This window comes from Lepisosteus platostomus, chromosome 20 (assembly GCF_059453375.1).
Source record: "Lepisosteus platostomus isolate fLepPlt1 chromosome 20, fLepPlt1.hap1, whole genome shotgun sequence".
Taxonomy (NCBI): Eukaryota; Metazoa; Chordata; class Actinopteri; order Semionotiformes; family Lepisosteidae; genus Lepisosteus; species Lepisosteus platostomus.
This window is the reverse complement of record NC_142630.1, coordinates 2618779-2634659: the sequence shown is the minus strand read 5'-3', so window position 1 is coordinate 2634659 and position 15881 is coordinate 2618779. Positions and strand designations below refer to the sequence as shown.

Below are 15881 nucleotides of genomic sequence, written 5' to 3'. Positions count from 1 at the left end.
GGCAAGTTTATTTTTACACTCAGCGCAACATTTGAGACAGCACCTGCCAATCCTTTCATCTTGGATGATTGCTTTCCCCTGGACTCCTGCTGGTTTTGTTTGATCACAAAGGCTCCTGGTAGCCACCCCCCTGAATGCACAGTGTGGTTTAGAATCTATGAAAGAGCAAAACGCTTCCCGCTGTCTGCCTGTACCAGTTGAAGTGAGGTTGGGGAGGTTGGCTGCTGAGCTGGAGCGGATGAAATCGGAGAGCTCTGGAGGAGAGGCAGGCAGGGTATCATTCCAGTGAGTGACTCCTGTAACAATGTGACCCGAAGTGCCACTCTGACAGCGCTGAATATTGCTGAATAAAGGAAGCCTGCGCCAATGTTAGCTAGCCTGGAGATCCTCTTTGAGTAAAAATGTTGAACGGATATTAACTCCCCAGTTTCTGTCGAGAGTAAAAGTTCCACCTCTGCTGTAACCCCTGCCAGTTTGTTAGTACTGGTGTGTTAGAGGTGATGATGCTACATCTGTCTGAAACAACAGAGCTTCTCATCGATCCGGCAGAAGGCTGGATCATGAAATACTGAATGACGTTATTGGGAAGCACATCTTTGTGTGAGTGGGGAGGAATATTTACATTTCCACCTCAGTGAATGTATTCAGGCAACCTGTGGGACTCGTGGGCACAAAGCACAGAACGGCAGGATGTAGGGCATAAGCTCCAGAGAGCGAACAGGAAGATGGGAAAGCTAAAAATAGCCCTGGAAAGGCATGACTGTGAAGTCCTGAAAGTGTGATCCTGAAAAAATAAAGCCCTGAAACATCACTTGTATCCTTTGTTTCAGACAGGTGACTGATGCACTGATACCATTGTGCTTACTGTATGAAAGGCAGTACAGTATCTAATTCATTAGCACTGTATGAAAGTGTGGTGTGTGAAAATAGGTGATGGCACTTGGTGTCCTTTTCTTATATCTTTCTTTGCTGTTGGGTGTAACTAGGCCCCCTAGTGTTACCCTTTCACCTTTCAAACCTGCAAATCAGTGGGGCTGAAGCTGATTTTCAGTTATTCTGCTCCCTTTAAACGTGTTTCAACAACTTAACGTGGGTGATAATTATAGCAACACAGAAAATGTGGGAACCTGGTTTGATTCCCTGACTTTTTCCTTAATTTGCACATTATGTCACTACTGTTGGGTGAGACAGCCCTAAATCAGAGAGCCTGAACACTCTGGATTTTTCTTATTCAAACTGTCTTACAACCAGACACGGCTTCTTTATGGTTTATTTTCCTTTATCATTGTACCTGTGAGGTATTTTAGTCAACATACCCTAAGGAGAATGATTTATTTCTCTATGTTTAAATATAGAGATTTAGTTTCACAGCCAGCCTGCACCAATTGTGCACTTATCAATCATGCTTAGTGGAAATGAAGGGAGAAGGTCTGTCTGTGGTGAGTTAAGTTTCTGATTGTCAGAGCATGCTTCTCTTCTCACACATCAACAGAACTGAAATCAAGGGGGAAAGTTGAGAATATAACCTTGCAATCAACATGTAAACCATTTTAATTACCTGCCATTTTAAAATGTGTTTAAAGTGAAAAATTAGCGGAAATCTACTTAAATTAGCTTCAGGCTGTCCTCCTGAGCCGGCCACAGCTGTGAGTTATCACAGCGCCTAGGAATTAGTTCACAGTATGTCTTCACAGGTCAAATAAAGGAGAAGATCAATATATTGAATTATTTTTGAATGCAGGACCTTTACTAAAACATTGTGTTTGGTAATGCTGTAGAAGACTTAGTTCTCACACTGAGAAGAGTTATAGGAAATTCTGAATATATTTTAGTTTTTCAAGTGCACTTTAAAGCTGAATGAAGCACAGGAGGTTGTTTTTCCTCTCTCTTATTTCACCTTCATGGGCTAAGTGCAGGTCTGATCATATCCCCAAGAGAAAGTGCACTGGCCTTTTCTTTTCAAACTGAACTGTAGCTATATTAGTAAGGTGCTTTTGTGAGGTGGACTTCAACAAGTTCGGAGCTGATAAGACTCTCTTTTTTGGTTGTTACTACACTTTACAAGCCTTCAAATGTAAATTATATGTACATTGTGTACAAATATAATACATAAGACACAGAAGTCAGTCCTTGGACTTGTTTATATCAGATTTACATTTACATTTACAGAGATTTTGCAAAATATGAATGTGATTAGCACTTTATGATGCTGTATATTTATGCCTATGTAGTCCCATTAAAAAATCTTGATATACATGATATTGGTCCCACACATTGAGCTCCTCAGCATAAATTCTTTTGTTTGTTTTTTTCTGGGAAACATCCAGAACCCAATCAATCATTAAAGACAAAACTTTTCCTGCGGCCACTTTATCTCCCTCTTTTTGTTGGTGAAAATTGATTTTGAAGAGCTTTGTTTTGAGAGGAAAGGTCACAAATTGCAGTGAGCAGCAGCTACTCTCTCTTAAAACTAGCCATTTAGTGAAAGTGTTAAGGACATTGAGAGCTCAGAAACAAAATCAAAACTGTACGGTTGACTAGGTAACACATAGGAGCTTAACCTGAGCCAGAAAGATAATATGGAAAAGTTCCCGAAGCTAAGGTCTTCTTTTCTACTCTACAATACATTCTGCACTTTATATTCAATAAAATAATTGCATGCCTGATCCTAATAATGTTAATTATAATTTAATGAAATTGAAAGAGGGTGTTCTTTCACTGTTGCATTTAATCAGCACTCCTATTAAACTAAATATATAATGACATAATGTGCAGCTGAATTGCTGATGAGAAAAATAGAACTGTGCTTACCGACATTTTTATTGGTTTTGATTTTTTAAGTCTCTGTTTAAATCTTTCTGGCTCTGGAGAAGCATAATGTCGGTATGACTTTCAAATCATTTTCCTGAAGTGCTAAATTTACTTCATGCTGTCCCAGATCCGGTGAACACCCACTCAGGTCAACACATTCAATTAAGCAACAGATCAGCAAAATGTTTTTTTCTCCAATATTTAGATTTTTGTGACTTCTTACAGATGCCCGGCAGGTAAAGGGGAGAAGTCTTTTAATTGTCTTCAGGTTGAATACTTTTGGCTTTTCCAGGCTTTAAGATGGTCATGCAGCACATTCTGGTGTTTCCAGACATGTCAAGAAGGATTCGTTCAGAACATGTTGCAGCATGTTCAGAATTCAGCTGCTCTGATTTTAGCCTAAACCGAAATGTGTGAGTATTTCTCACCTGTTTTAGCCTCCTTGCATGGCCTCCCTGTCGATTTCAGATTCAGAATCAGACTGAAGACACTGCTGCTGACCCTTAAGGGTCTGAGCACTTTGCTCCTGACCTGTTGCTCCAGACGCACCCACATGTCATTTTGAGCTGTTCGGACACTGGTCCTCTTTCCTTCCCAACACGACACTCTGTTTCTGTTCTTTTGCTCCAAGACTGTGAAATCTTGAAAGTCAGTTACTACTTTCAAATCCTCAAATCTTGCTCAGATCTCTCAAAATGAGTCTTAAAACTTGTATTCTTTACTTACTTGTTTTTAATTTGTTTTTCTGTCTCTTGGGTGTTATTGCTTTATTGCGCAGATCCTTGAGATGATGTACTGTACCATGAAAGGTGCTACTGCATATAAAATAAAGGTTGTTATTATTATTTCGCATTTTTCTGAACTTTAAAAGCAAGAGATCAATAAGAGGTGTCTTTGCACTTTAATTAATTAGAGATTAATAAGAGGTGTCTTTGTGGTTTAAAGCTGATTAACACAGATAATAAAGAGTTGCTCCTACTATATCTTTATTTTCCATTTCATTTCTCTTACATTGTATGACAGAGCGTCTGGAGCTGTGGGTATGGATTCCTGCTGTACTGTACATCCATATTACCAAAATGGTAATACTCTGATGACTGGCACACTTAGATAATTATGGGGGGACTGAGCCATACTAGACATAGAGACAGGATACAGAGCTAACAGACAGCTTCAGAATATTCTGTAATACGGGTGGGGATCTGATGTTTTGTTGCTGGAGAGTTTTGAATGAGATTTAGGTACTGTAGGTTAGTGCAACAGAAAGTTTTTCTCAGATCCCAGTACCAGGTGAAGAAAGAGCCACTTGCTGTTGTTTCACCCTTCAGTGACATACACTACAATCTTAATGAATCAGTACAGTCTCCAAGGAATGAAATATCTTTTATTCCTGTGCAAATATCAAAAGTAAGACTTTACACCCTCCCTGAAAAATATAAAAAGCCCAGTGCAGAATTTTTTAAAGATTCCTATAGATGGAGCTAAAGCCTTTTAATGCATATTGAATAGTAATAGCAACTGGTCCCAGTGGAGACAGGAATAGCATGGACACTATGTTCTTTGTACATTTCAAAATGCCTTCATTTAGTTGCTTACTGTTACTTGTTTTTGTGGCAGCAATTCAAAAGCCTGGTAAATGTATTGATCTCTCTGTATGTAGATATGATGTACATACTGGAGACTATATTTTGAATAAAGTCATTCATTGATTTAATAATTACACCAGGTCCTATTAATTAAACTATATTCATTTGTAAGTGCCACCTGTTCTACATTCTGCACAATGCTACATACAGTATTCTTAAAATTGGTGATTAAAATATGTTGTCATTGCTTATATCTGCAAGCATACGTGCATATTCATGTATAACATGTTTAATAATTACTAATTAATAAATAGAAGCATTGAGAAACTAAAATATAACTCTTCTGGGCTTTTGGGAATTATTTGTTTTTAGAATTAGAACAAAATAAAGGTTCCAAACAGGAGGAGGCAAAATGGAAAGTATGAGGCCAATTTTTGATGCATCTGAAGTCTCTATAAACCCTCATGGTTTCAGACAACGCTATGAACTGCTTTGATTTAGAGACTTAAAACAATAGCGACCTTTCATCAGATCTATTGAGGCAATATATTTCTCAGTGTCCAGCATTAATGTGGATTAACATGACGGATGAAAAACACAGGCGAAAATCAATAACTCCACTAGCTAGCATGCCAAGAGCCTGACTCTGAAAGGACGAAAAAAAACAAACAAAAACCCAAAGGTCTTCAAACATAACGAATGGACTCTTCTGAAGCCCTCTTGATCCACACCCATCGCTGCGCTGTAGTCAGCACACTGGAATTGCAAACAATTATTAATATCGATCTGTACTAAAATAATATTGAATAACAGCATCTCCACGGTCATATTATGAATCACCCAGCACAGATTAAGTGATTATGATGTCAGAGTAGTTTTACACTCAATTTTCGGTTTAGCAAAAAGCTGAACACTATTGTATTGCCTTTACTGGAGGTGTCTGCTCATGAATTAGTGGGTACAGACACAGACACACTGTTTAATTTAATCTAGAGAGGGGCGCAGGGGTGAACAAGCAGAGCTAAATTGCCTCTGCATTATTTATTATTTGTTCAATAGCTGATGTGAAGGTCGGGAAACCAAGACATACAATAGATGATACTATTGCCCATATATTGCCAAATAACACTGAGCTGATCTTTAATGTTTAAGGTTCTACATTTCCTAACATGCCCCTGCATTATGGAGTGAAAGACACACCCCACACTTCTGCATGTCATCTCCAATCTGCTTAATGACTAGTGGTGGTAAATAATTACAGTTTGAACTAAACTTGATTTCTGCACTCCAGAATCGAACGGGCAAAAGGCTGAATGTTTGCACAGCAAAAGCAGATTCCTGCTGTTAATGGGACTGCATATCCATGACCTACAGTTTACAAAACACTGCCTCTATTAGCCAAGCGCAAAGATATGTAAGTGTTAATACTGTATATTGCACAAAACGTGTAGGTCATTTGATTTTAAAGGCTGTTCATTGGTGTCAAATTATTTAGAAGAGCAATTGTAGGACAGATATACTTATTGCAAAGGCACGCTTGTGTGTGCACACTGGGATAGACTGGAGTCCCATTCGGGAGTCTGTCCTCTAGTTGCATTACGATAGAAGCAATGATCAATGCTTTTTGAAGGTAATCATTATTTGCCCTTTCTGCTTACTTCCAGTTCTAAAATGAAAATGTTTTATAATTTAATAAAAAAGCATTCATCTATTTGCAGTACACGCAGTACACGTTCCCAAGTTCTGACAATGCCTCCTGTGAATTTCCTTTCACAAATTCCAAAAAGCACTGAAGGACACCTTGCATGAGCGATGCGCATGTCTTCACTCAATGAAGGACTCTGCCTAACAAGGGATTTCTCATAAAGGACTGTCAAATACTGTACATTGAGAGTTACAGAGAGCCTAGATTATTCAAATATAAAGGCAGGTTAGTGAAGCCACAGGAAACCATGAAGCAAGACCAAAATGTAAAATTCCTGAATCTTTCTGTCTGCAAGTAGACAGAAGCAAGTCGGTGTCAAATGAAATGTCATCTTCTAATAACCATGAGAATAAAGGCTGATGACCACAGGTCTTCATGGATTGACTGCTGCCCAGACACCAATGAAGAGACTCCAAAATAAATTTAAAAACTAATCTTGTTTACAAGCAAAGACAAAAACTGGGCACTGAAAGAGCAGATTCACGTATTGAGGTCTGAGCGATGAGTCCAGCTCTGAAGCCTCACGATCCAGATGACACCGGGACTTTCCAGAGAAGAGCTGCCGAGCTGCAGTGTGCAGGATATCTGCAGTGAACTGGGGGCATCAGCTCTCTTGGTTAAAACCAATTATCATTCTTGCATTATTTTTCTTTGAATATAGAAATAGAACATTTTGGGCCTGTTGTCTATTTAGATCCATGTCCAACAGCAATGTGCTACCTGAATATTTTGTCATTCTTATGCTACTGTATCTAAAAGTGTGCATGGTACAGAATGTCTTCATCATTTGTACTGCTGTACATAGCAGGAGCTATACAGTGTATGGCTCTTTCACAACACCTCAGAGTTCACTTTTACTCTGATTTGTCTTAGTAAAATATGCCTTTGTACTATAAGACATCCACGAGTCTATACAATATGTATCCAATTGTATCTTTTAACCACAATGTGTGTACTGTATACTGTATACAGTATATAATAGTTTTCTGGGCAGCTGTTTGTAGACTGTAGCTCATTACAAGATGCCCAAAAAAGGACACAAACCCTGGACTGTGAGATTTAAAGACTATCCTCTTTGACCTGCATGCCACATAAACTGCCTCTTTTTCTTTTTTCTTCTTCAGTTGTCAACAATGCCTTGGCATCAGATTTTTTTGCACCAAGCAGGGGAAGCTTGTCCGTTGTATGTAAGCAGGTGTGGTCATCCAGAAGAGGTGAAACTGGCTCAGATAAAAGCAAAGCTATTTAATACTTCTCCAACGCATTTTTGCATAATAAGGAGACCAACATGTTGAGCCAGCCTAGATGGAATCTCTGAGAAAATTGCTTCCCGTTGACAGAGGAAATCAGGCAAACACAAACAAATGGCAGCATAATCCCTCTGGAATCATTATACAACATGTGAATGTTTTATCATGTTGATGGTGGCAGCACTTCTAGGTAAACTGAAGCACCATACTTGAGGAATTACAGGTAATATCCAATTAAAGTGCATTTACAGATAAGACGGGAAAGACGTTCTTAAAACAGCACTTAAACGCACTCGGTATCCTCATCTAGAGCATTAATTTCAGTGATTTCTCTAATGAATGCCAGGTACCATCTGGTACTTGAACCTCGTCTTCTCTGTAGATTGTTGGGATGTCACACTCAGAAAAATTCTGTTCCCTTGAGAAATGCAACACTGTCATTGCTGATGTGTTTATTTCCCTTTGGTAAATATCACCTTGCTTCTGTCTCGAGATGCTCCCCTGTCTTTTGTCATAAAGATCTGTCCTGAGATTTGCTTATTTTTGTCTCGTCATTCACGTCTACTCCCTTTTTAGACACTTGAACATAAAATGCATAAGCCCACGCCAGACATCAAAGACCTACAGGCATGTTTACAACATTTTTCTCTTTTGTAATACTGCAACATAATGTGTTAGGGTAAATCTCAGCTAAAAAAAAGCCAAACTATTTCAGATACTGTAAACCAGTAATGTTTCATTGCTCCTTTTAATAAAGTTAATAATAATAATAATAATAATAATAATAATAATAATAATAATTGCTTACCCTTATATAGCGCTTTTCTGGATGCTCCACTCAAAGCGCTTTACAGGTAATGGGACTCCCCTCCACCACCACCAATGTGCAGCCCCACCTGGATGACGACAGCCATAGTGAGCCAGAACGCTCACCACACATCAGCTATCAGTGAGGACAACAGAGTTGATTAAGCCAATTCAGAGAGGGAGGTTATTAGGAGGCCATGATTGGTAAGGGCCAACAGGAAATTTGGCCAGGATGCCGGGGTTACACCCCTACTCTTTTCGAAAAACGCCCTGGGATTTTTTAATGAGCACAGAGAGTCAGGACCTCTGTTTTATGTCTCATCCGAAGGAAGGCACCTTTTTTACAGTATTGTGTCCCCATCACCCACATAGACCGCAGGGTGAGCGCCCCCTGCTGGCCCCACTAACACCTCTTCCAGCAGCAACCTTAGTTTTTCCCAGGAAGTCTCCCATGACACCTGTTTAGCTTCAGTGGGTTTCCAGTTGTGAGTTGCAGGGTTATAAGTTAGTGATGCCCTACATATTTTTGTACCTTGAAATTTGTACAGCATTTCATGTGGAGTGACATTAAATGTACCGTAGTGAATTGGTGTGTGCTGTGTATGGATGGTGCAGGCTTATACTGTATACAGTTCTGTACATTTCCCCTTATATTAAGAAGGGAGAGCCTCTGACACAAGTGTTACCTAAATTGCTGGATAGAGGGGGTAAAATGTTGGGGTGGTTATCCAGATCAGGGTTATCCTGTCAAATAAGCAGCCCCAAATCAAGTAGAGACACTTGATGCTTCATAAACCGTAAGACCTGCTCTATGGAAATAACCAGCCGAGCTCACATGAGGAAAACTCTACTGAAAAGGCAGAGTGAGTTTCCAGCAATACTGGCCATCTTCTCTGCTTGCATGACAAGCCCACGGCAAATGTGAAGCTATCAAGTATTGGGCACTGCGGGGGTCTCATAGAATTTAAGCAAAAGGAATAATATTTTTCATATTTGCAATTCTTGTACATCCTCTAGTCAGAGTCCATCTTACCACTAGAGGATTGTTTTATGAAAAAAAGTCTGCTTTTCCCTGATAAAGATTTGTGACTCAACCTCGGAGTGTAATAGAGTTAGTCAGTGCTGGGAATTGAGTGGAACACACTACAGCTGTAAATATGCTGGGAACTCTAGTTTGTGTGTTTTGTATGATAAAAAAGTTGCACCAAGCTGTTCTCTGAAATTTAAAGAAGCCACATGACTTGACTCACTATTCCCTGTTGAGATGTTAATAATCTGCATGTATATTCTTTTTCTGAGTGTACTATATTTGGGTGGGTCATCAGGAGTGATTGAAGGGGGAAGGCTGGATGTGGCGCTCAGGGCTGCAGAACTCACTTCAGCTGTACTGTATGTAGTCTATAAATACGTATTTCTACATTTTGTGCCATGTGTGTTAGTCAAATTGTTGAAGGAAAATTAAAGAAGTCACATGACCTTGCACAGTACTCCATAACTTGTGGGAGAGTTTTATTATTTAACTTTTATTAAATGCTTGTATTTCAGCTTGTGTCATCGAAACCCCTCTCTACCATCCTTCTATTTTCCAACTATATTATCCAATACAGGGTCGTGGTGGAACCAGAGCCTATCCCAGCAAGCAGTGGGCGAAATGGAGGATACAGCCTGGACAGAATGCCAGTCCATTGCATTACAAACAGACTATTTAAGACACTGCTGTTGCCTGACTGAGGTTCCTTACCCCAGTTTCTCCAGTCCACCCAGGTGTATAAGAGCAGACCAGAATTGCATGGCATAATCCCTGCTACAGATAGGGAACTCTGGCCCAGTGAGACAGAGTGGTAGTGGTATGAACTTTATTTGATTATTTATAATACTGGCAAAGAGGCTGATTAATAAATTGTTATCAGGCAAAGGGAGATCGAAGTATTGAACCAGCTGAGGTAGAAGAGGATGACATGACTTTTGTAAGCAAGTATACCTGTGATGATGAACCTTATGCTTGTTCAGGTGCTGAACAGACAGCAGGAGATGTAAAGCTGCCCGAAAAATACAACTGATCACTGTCTGATAGTCATAGAAAGTTGTTAGATAGGCTGAGAGAGCTGTCAGCTAATCACAGAACTACACCTTTGAAAACGGATGGAGAATCCAGAGGATTCCAATGGAAATTACCTGTGAAAAGAACTGAAAGAAAACCTACAAAAATTACAACAACAATTAGAAATTATAGCAGAACTATAGTGAAAGTAAATTTAAGTAAGTGCAGTGAGTGATAAACTGGGTATGAGGGCTTGAACCAACTGGAAAACTGAAACTTAGAAAGGCAGACTTTCCCTGTGGAGATCTGCGGACATTTTCCCGCCTCCTTCCTGACATTGCAGGACCTCGCGGGCGTCCGGACTTGGCAGGAGCCAGGAACAGTGGCAGTAGCCCTGGCAGTGGCTGTCGCAGCAGTGTCCCTGTGCTGCCAGGCTGGACCAGCCAACTGGACCCGCATGAAAAGAGAGAGCTTCTGGCACTGGCCAATAAGGTCCAGTGTCCTCCCTTTCTGAGCCAGATGAGATGGTTCACTGGGGCAGCAGCTCCAAAGTCTGGGCTTCTGTCTCCAAGAGGCAGCTCAGTAATGCTGACAGAGCCACTCTGCTGCACCCTCCCTCCTACCCTGCTGCCCCAGTCTCTTGCCCACCATCCAGGCTCTCCTCTGCATGCACCTGTGCTGCATCCCCTGGGTCCTGCTACCCTGCGAGGCATCTCCCACTCTCACAGGAGGGCATGACTCACACAGACAGCCTCTCTGCCTTCGGCCAACAACACTCCCACCTCCACCACACACCTCCTGCTCCAGCAAGAGCTCCTACAGGCCTGCTCCCAGCCCTGTGGGCCCAATGAGTGAAGCCGACAAGAGAAAGTCAGAACCTCTGACTAGCATAACTATTAAACCCCCCTCTGTACCCTCTGACTCTTCTTTAATTTTTTATAACAACTTTCTTCTCTTGCACTTTCAGTCTCTTATCTCTTAAATATGGAAATGTTACCTGCCAGCGCTGGAGTTCACAAACAGGTCAGCAAACCTGAACTACTCTGTGACCTTCTTTCGGGGACCTTGCACCTTACAGTGTATGGATTATTTAGATCTGCTTCTATTAAGATTTTTATCAAGTAAAATGAAAGTCTATAAAGTACTAAAATGGACCATGTAAATAGCTGAGCAGGAATGTAGCTCTGAAAGTTTAACATGGTGAATTTACACAGTGTGTTTCTCAGGGCTTTATTACATGTATTGATATATTATGGACACCCAGCACTCCTGTACATTTAAATAGAAGAGAATGCAAAAAAAAAAAGAGAGAAGAAAAACATTGTACATTTTACTATTACAAAAAATAAGAAAAACATTCTATTGCACACATACAGTATAACACATAACAACATGTAACATTTATAACACATCACAAAAACATATTGCACTCAAGTGGGTTGTAAGAGTCAAAATTGTGTTTATCCTTGACATTTGCATTGACAGCTTTAATGGATAGTGGAACAAAGGAATGTTGTATTATTCTCAAGGTTTTTACCTACATGGGTCAAATTATTTTCTCTCATTTGTAACTTTTCTTTCTTATGTATATGGATGTACTTTACTTTGACATACAATAGTTTGTGTTAATTGCATAGGCTTAACCATACCTGGCAATAGGATTTGCCATACTTTCACAGTGCATTGCTGCGCTTAATTCAGTTTTCCCCATGATTTACTAAGGGCTGTACATCATGTACTGTATTTAGTACAGAATATCCCTCTATCATATGTGTTTTTCTGGGCCTGGGAGGGAAGATGCACTTTAGTAACTGAGTGAAAATGTTTGCTGTATGGCAGACAGAAGTGTATTGGCTATCAGAAGGACCCTAATTGGATCTTAAGTATGATTTGAAATGAATGGTAGTACAGTAGATATACCTCACATTAGCAACACATGTATTTAACTACACACAAAGACTAAAGAGACTTCTGGAAACAGAAACAGGCTGCAACAGGTACCATGAGTCCTTTTTTTTCTGTGACCCAGTTATGAGAGTGCCTATTCAAGCAGAATCCTTGGATTCCTCCTTCTGGAGTGTATACAGTACCAGCCATGTTTGCATCTTTTTCACTTTTTACCTGTAACTTCTGAAATCACTGTGGACACATGCGGAATTTGCATACAGGGCACATTCGGAATCCCTGTGAAGCAAGTGCAGCCACACCTGACAAGCAGCACAAGAGCTCATTTGGAGAGGGAGTTTTGTAAAGAGTGCCGCTTGGCACACTACAAGCATTTTTCCCCCTCTCTGACAGCCAATTACTGCTGGTACGCTAAGCAGTGTTGTCAGACTGTGCAACATGTGGGTCAGACCTGCAGCTCAGTGTCCTGAAATCATAACATAAAGGTAAGTTTGGATTCATCTCCTTTCTTCTTCTAGCCTTGTCACATCTCATACAGTACAAAAAAGAATACACTGCAGCCCTGTTCCAGCTGTATATGTTGCCATATCTCAAAATTAATTAAGTTCTGTCATCACTAGCAAGAACCCACCATGTAATAATTCAGAAACATGGGGGGGAGACAATGCTGACCTGCTTTAAATTAGGTTCAACAAACACCTTTGTCTGCATGCGTGAGTCAGCAGGGACTGTCAAAACCATGGATGTCAAAATAACAAGTACCCTTGATGAACAAACTCAATTCATTTCGAAAAGAAAAATCTGCAGCAATAAAAGTAAATTTGTTGAACTAATTCATGAATTGCACTAAAACAATAAAAAAAAGTTGTTTTTCTGGTCATTTTTTGGGGGGGTGAGGCCTAATAAACTTATGAAAATATTTATTTTAAAAGAGTTTCCATGAAAAATATGCAATAGGGTCAGTTTGAGAGTTACAAACAGATTTCAGAATATTCTGGCTATAAATATCATAGAAGCTAAGTTTTATAAATTAAACCCTTGTCAAAACCTTCTGTACCTGATTAATGATGACCAGTTCTGTCCAAAGATTCTAAATTGAGGCGTAAATTAATTTTAGTTTATTTGAGTGATGTTTTTGTTCAAAAGCAGACGTTAAGTTAAATAAATATGAGGGAGTACTGTACCTTGCTTTAGGGTACACAGCATAGTCACACCTGAGATTAGGCCACACAACCTTTCACATACAGTACAAGCCCTGTGCCTTAACCACTACGCCACAATACTGCTGTAACAAATAAGAAATATTATCATGTAAACACAGTATTAATCCATTACCATATATGGCTACAGGAATTCATTATACATTTTTATCAGGCTGTTAATTTTCCTCTTTGCCTCTTGTTAAATTTTAATTAGACTTCAAGCAACAATTGGGAATTTTAGCCTAATTTTATCATTTCTTTTGTGAGTTTGACCTTGTACTAGTTTACACAGTCCGAACAAAGTCCGTTAACAACTCCGTGACACTTTCAAAATAATAAACAAATGAAAACATTTGTCAACGACAGATTCCTAAATGATAGAGCAGATCGTCTTTGAATCTAATTTGAATCCCCTGCTTGCTTTTGAGTGCAGTAACTGGTCAAGATATTTTGCAACCGTAATTCACCAAAAGCATCATTTTCAAGGGCAAGGTGAGTGTTAATAAATTGTTATTTATATCAAAAGGTTACTAATCTGTATTCTGCCTGTCATTTCTCCAAACCAAAAGAGAAAATGCATGTGATAAGATTATTTTTCCTTTGATGAAGGGCAACATTTACTGTAGATAGGATGTCGGAAGCTGCTCCAAAGAAAACCTCTTTGTGCTAGTCATAAATCACAGCATAGTGAAGAATAATTTTGACCCCTTATCTAAATATTTTGTTTCCCAATAACTGTCCAGGGTTGCTGAATATCTGAACAAGGAATAAAAAGAATCTTAAGTGAAAAAAAATCTAGTTATGTGTGTTTATTGCTTTTCCCCCAAGTGTGTTGAAAGCCTTCAGCACCCAGTACTCATTACCTCCAAGATTTTTAGAGGGAAAATGCTTATAATTATAGAGCTGCAGATGCTTCCTTCACCAGTCTTTATTCTGTCTGTCAATGCTGCCGAAGACGTGTCTAATCTAGGATGGAGAGGGAAAACAATGTTACTGCGTAAGCATAACTTCTGAAGTTATTTTTTGCTGCAGTTTTTTTCAGAAGTGTGTTGCTGGGAAAAAAGAACCTGTCACAATGATGAGCCGTTGCAAGATGTCTTTTGGTGCCGGCAGATCCTATCCCTCCAGGATGAGGCGCCTTAAAAAAACTCCCAGAGGGGCAGATTGCAGGACTGTATAAATCCCACTGGACAAGTCATATGCTAAATTTCACACAATAATCAGCTCTGTTATATAACATTTTCAGATTCCTTTAAACTGTGGGGAAGCCATTTCCCAAAATACAAAATATTGCCAATCAAGCAAAAATCATGTTTTAGAACAGCAGTTAATGATATGCTTAAAGACTAGGGTGTTTATTTTTCCTCAGCTTAACCTTTCAATTTCTGTATATATACTGTACATTTCTTAATAAAATACTATTTTTAAAAATGCATACAAATTGAATTACAACTTTTAATGCTACTTTTAGATTTTCACCTGTGGTATTCCTGGGAATTGCATACAATTCTACACACTACAAAAAATTACACAATATACTGCTGTGCAAAAGTCTTTGACGCTCGTCCATCACATTTACCCATCAAATCTAATAGTCATGTTTTCCTTTTAATTAACAGCTTCCTCTCTACTTATCCATTCAGATAAAAGGTTTGTTTTGGTACTTAAGAATGCAGATCTCTCTGGGTTAACTGTGAGTTTAAAACAAAACGGCTAAAATGTCAGAGGGAGATCACCACAAAATTGTATTTCTGCATAAAAAGGAAAAACATTGCATTAAAAGAGGAGAACCGTGTAAGTTGTCTGCAGCACTACATACTTCATCAATGTCATAATAATAAATTTGTCTTGTGCTATACTTCTTAATAAAAGAATTCTGCAGTCACATGCTGCTTTATTTATGCCAGCTGGTTGTGATATATACTGTACTGTACTGTAGTTTAAAGGTGGGATTTCACTCAAGGCTAGGTTTGACAAATACCTGAAGTGATGGCAAGGTTTCCGTCCATGTGCCAGTACATTAGCACTCAGTTGTGAAGTTGATGTGGCACTTAACCTCTCTCACAAGTAGTGTGTTTACTCAAAAGGACGTTATTCTTATTATTCGCCTAACTCTGTAGGTCTGTTTTATTTACTTATAGGAAAAGAACAGAAACGCCGACCTCCGGACCTGCGGGGGGTCGCCCTGCGTCTCTTTACTCAGCCAGAGCAGCTGCGATCACAAAGGCGGGGCGTCGCCCTTCCTCCAGAGCCCCGCCTCCAACACCGGACACGCCCCCCGCTTGTTCGGCCACATGGCGCTTCAGATCGCGTTCCGGTCCGTAAGTATCTGTATTATACACTACTGCTATTTGCTGCACACGCACAATCGGTTGCAACACTGTAACACGTTTCGCAGTGCTGGGGTCCTGGGTTCATCTTGTGTTCGTGTGCATTTCATCCCACAGCCCAGACGTGTACTTGTATAGTAATTGGCTTCTGGGAAAATTGGCCCTGCTGTCCGTGTGTTTTTGCTTATGATGGACTGGCCATGTCCTGTCCGGGGGTGTACCCTGTTGCTTGCCGGGGTCGTCT

The 15881-nt window shown here is 39.7% G+C and overlaps 1 long non-coding RNA gene across 1 annotated transcript; it reads left to right on the top strand.

Moving 5' to 3' along the window:
• The first annotated feature begins 13085 nt into the window (after positions 1 to 13085).
• LOC148644258 (uncharacterized) lies at positions 13086 to 14748 on the top strand. The gene is made up of 2 exons (XR_015928706.1): positions 13086 to 13799; positions 14340 to 14748. It is a non-coding gene; the product is annotated as an uncharacterized LOC148644258 (long non-coding RNA).
• The last annotated feature ends 1133 nt before the right edge of the window (positions 14749 to 15881 follow it).